The sequence below is a fragment of the Piliocolobus tephrosceles genome, unplaced genomic scaffold (genome assembly GCF_002776525.5).
Source record: "Piliocolobus tephrosceles isolate RC106 unplaced genomic scaffold, ASM277652v3 unscaffolded_9673, whole genome shotgun sequence".
Classification (NCBI taxonomy): Eukaryota; Metazoa; Chordata; class Mammalia; order Primates; family Cercopithecidae; genus Piliocolobus; species Piliocolobus tephrosceles.
The window spans coordinates 1-4,360 of record NW_022337244.1 but is presented as its reverse complement, the minus strand read 5'-3'; the positions used below and the strand labels follow the sequence as shown (position 1 = coordinate 4,360).

The following is a 4,360-nucleotide window of genomic DNA, read 5'->3' as shown; positions in this document are numbered from 1 at the left end:
TCTGAGACAGAGTCTCACTTTGTTGCCTAGGCTAGAGTGCACTGGCACGATCTTGGCTCACTGCAAGCTACACCTCCTGGGTTCATGCCATTCCTCTACCTCAGCCTCCCGTGTAGCTGGGACTACAGGTGCTCACCACCACGCCTGGCTAATTTGTTGTATTTTTAGTAGAGATGGGGTTTCACCATGTTTGCCAGGATGGTCTCGATCTCCTGACCTCGTGATCCACCCACCTCAGATTCCAAAAGTGCCGGGATTACAGGCGTGAGCCACTGTGCCTGGCCATCTCTGAGGGATTTTAACGAGTTGTTGACTTTTGAGTTTGTTCAGCTGTTTACTTACTGTTAGAACTGAGTGACAAATTTCAAGCTTGTTGTATGCCTGACAGGAAACCAGAAGTCGCTAGAAAGTGACTGGAAATATGAGCTCCATAGTAGGTTGAGGATGGAGTCACCAGTGAAATGGGTGAAATCAGCCCATGGGCTTTGGAGACAGCAGGCCTGTCCAGCCTCTGACACCCTGGTGAGTCAGTGCAAAGATTCCAACAGTGACAGCAAACTAGCATGGCTGACTCCATCTGCCATCTAGTCTCAGGCTGGCTGTCCTCACTCATTCCTGGACATAGGCCAGGCTAACCATGGGAGGAATTTAGTTGATGGTTTAACTTTGAAGAAACGATGATAATAGTTCCTCCGTAACACTAATACCCTTCTTTTGCCCAGAGATTGCCTTTGTAAAACTGGTGAAAGACCATGAGACTAAGGTTATAGGAGGGAACTGAATTCTGCTAAAATGAAGGCACAGTTTCTATAATCCCTTACTGCTCAAATGTCATTTGGCCAGAGTTTACAAAATTTGTAACAAATTGCTACTATAGATAACATCACTATTGTAGAACCTGAGATTGGTCTTTTGAGATGTTTCTCATTCTTTGCATTCTGGCAACCAGATGACCTCATCCATACCCTTGACTAATGGCTCAGCCAGTCACGTGGTCCCTGCCTAGAGTCAGATTCAAGCACAAACAGATCATTTCCCTCCGCCCGCATGATTCCATCCCCAAACAATCAGCAGTACCCATTTTTTAGTCCTGTGCCCCTGAAACTATCCTTGAAAATCTCTAACCCTGATTCACTAGGGAGGCTGATTTGAGTAATAATAAACCTCCGTCCTCCTGTTTGGCAGACTTGGACTCATTAAAATCTTTCTTTACTACAAATCACCATTGGGATCAATTGGTTTTGCTTGTGCAGGAGGCCAGAAGAACTTGTCTGGGAATTATAAGAGTGGATGGAGGAGCTGCCTATCCCTGTCCCACAGTCTTGTCCACAGAACAGCCTCACAAAGGGGCAGAGCCCTGGATGGGGATACAGTGGAAGCTCATTCTCTTAGTGACCTGGGTACATTGGCTCGAGATGAAGCCTGGCAGGAGTGGAAACTCCAGGTGATTTCTGTGCCTTTCCTATTTCCTGGGAGGTGGGCCAGGCCACAGTGTTAGGAGGAAGGGAACAGAACAGTAACCCTAGTTAGAGGAAGTGTCTGGGGAAGGCCTAGGCATGGAGGAAGAAGCTGTGCAGGACAGGGCTTGCCAGTTAGAATGAAGTGGGGCAAGATGAGGGACATAGAGAAACAGAGAGAGGCAGAGGCAGCATGGCAGTGGACAGTGGGGCCTACAGTGACTTCAGAGACCCCAGGGGCCAGGTGCCCACATTTCCACAGTCCAGGACCAGGGAGCCCTGAAAACCCTCCAGGGGCCAAAGATCTTCAGAACTTCCTAGGATTTTGCATCCAAGATCTAGTCTCTAAAGAGGTTATGGATCATTCATTTCTTCATTCAATTCCTTCATTTGTTATGTGAGAGCTTCTGAGTGTGTGTCTCTCACTGGGCCTGTGCTGGTGCAGGGTGTGAGTGGGGAAAGAAAACCAGGTCCTCTTCTTTATCCTGTCATGCCAGTGACATGGACACTTTGGGAAACACAGGATTTCAGGTTCAGTGATAGGGGTTAAGATCTGAGGGGGGGATGCCTGGATATTTTTTGCACTGACTCTAACGGTTGAGGCAGGTGATTTAGTTCTGGAGTACAGACTAATCAGCTGACCATTTGCTCTCACTCCTCTGAAGTTTGGATGCCTAAGAAGAGAGAATTTGAGCCAATAAATGACTATGGGGTCCTTGTAATCAAATAAGCCCTCACTTCTGGTGGAGGAGAGGATGGGCCTGTGACTGCAGACAGACCTCATATGACCCTGATCTGCCTTTTGTGTTTGTGTGACTCTGGTTCAGTGACTGTGCCTTCCTGTGCCTCAGTTTTCACTCAGTCAAATAAGCTAAATGGCAAATGGACTGTGGCTTTCCATGCTATCTGTGAATAAATTGTAAATTCTCCACAGTCACCTGACCTAATGCTTGGCACAGTGGAGGTGTTCACACAAACAGCATTTATTATTATTCACTTCCATGAGAGAGCAGCTTTAGGTCAAATCCCTGTGGACAAGCTGCTGCCAGGTACATTTTCTATCCTCTGTTTCTGCTTCGGGGACATTAGATTTTCTATGGAGTGTCCTAAACCTCACAAGGCAGTTGGCTGATGGCCTACAAAGCTTGTCTTTCTGTCCTCTCCACTCTGAGTCTCCCATGAAGAAAGCTCTGTCCTTGCGAAGATGAGGCTCTGAGGGCTGAGCCCTGGCTGGGGAGCAGCTCCTGGAGACCCAGTCCTCAGATAGCTGGTGAATCTCCAGTTCCAGTAAGCTCTGCCACTACCCAGCCCTGGCACAGGCTCCTCAGCTTTATCTGGAGTAAGGATTTAGGGACAGTGGTCTGGGGTTGAGGCTTCTTGGGCTGAACTTCTCTGAGAGTATCTCGGGGGCCTCTTAGGCAAAGCCCTGCTCAGTTCTCCAGGGTCTTTCTCAGGGTCAAGTTTATGAAGAGGGCATGATGTGCTTGGCTGAGACTGATCTCCTCCTGCTGAGCACATCCACCATCAGACTGTCCTTCCTGTGCAGCAAGTGTCTGCAGGGGCTGGAGGCAGGAAAGGAATTCTAATCTGTTGAGGTTTGTCTCCTCTGTGTGTGTCCTGCACTAAATGCCAAAACCCCAACATGGAACATAAGGCAGAGAGAGACACAGGCACCGTCTAGGCCTGACAATCCTGTGTGTGCAAAGTAGAAGTGACCCTCGCCCCCCAACACCCAGGGATCATGTGGAATCACTCACAGTATAAGGTGAAATGTCCAGTTACTCCTTCATTCCCATCACCTCGCTTTATGATTTTTATGGTGTAGGATCCTGTGTCCTGCTTGGTGACACTCTGGATCAGCAGGGATGCATTGGAATATACTGTTTCTCGTCCACTGTATGCAGACCCAAGTATAATTGTTTCAGTGTCTATTGTATATGCTGTAATGTAATGGTGGAGGTCCATTATTTGCCCTTTGTACCAGATGTAGCCAACAACATTCTGGGGCAAATTGTGGACAAGTATAAGAACATCCTTCCCCTCAGAGACTTTGGTTGGCTGAGCTTCAATCGTGACTTGAGCAGTGGTGGGCCCGTTCCAGAAGATTAAAAGTGATGCTAGGAGGTAGAGAGAGCATCAGTCAATATTGAGACCTATGTACTGGGGTGAAAAGATGGGGCCCTGGGTCCTGAGACAATCTCTTCAATCATCAGCCTTGAAGACATACACACACACACACACACACACACACCCCTTTTTGTGTGTGTATATGATTGTGTGTTTGTGTCCTACTATCCTACTGGGTCAAGGTCAGTGGCACGACCCCCATTCCTTCAACCCTTCTGACCTCGCTATTTTACTCTTTGGAATCCTCTTCCCCAGGGGTCTGCATAGCTCCCTCCACACTGCCCTCAGGTTCTGCTCATATCAGGGCATCCTTAGACTTCTTTCCTGACATTTCCTTCAGAGACCCTGGGTCTTCCCTTTCTGACCTTTCCGTGCTCTGCTGCCTCCAGAGCTCTTGTCAACACCTGACCTCACATTCCAGATCTCTTTGCATGTCTGTCTTCCTGCCCATGAGAGCAGGAGCTCCGTGAGGACAGGGACGTTTGTGATCTGGGTTGCACCCCAGTGACTGGGACAGGCTGCAGACTCCTGTGAATGTGAGAGTTCCAAGGACCTTCCATGCCCGGGGTGTTTTTTTTTTCTTTACCCAATGGTTGAGGTTTTCTGCTGAAGACAGTGTTTCATGCCCTGCTTATATTTTCATTTGAAGTGTCATCTAATAATATTCCTTTTCCAAAATGTAGTGGCCAGTGATGATTAACCAGGAAAAGAGAACACTTGAGATTTTCCTACCTCTTACCAATTCCAGTTCAATGTGATTTTCCTGTTTTGACCCC

At 47.9% G+C, this 4,360-nt stretch overlaps 1 pseudogene; it reads right to left on the bottom strand.

The window, feature by feature from the left end:
• Positions 1–3,574, bottom strand: part of LOC111534902 — a 6,900-nt pseudogene extending 3,326 nt beyond the window's left edge.
• Positions 3,575–4,360: the final 786 nt, after the last annotated feature.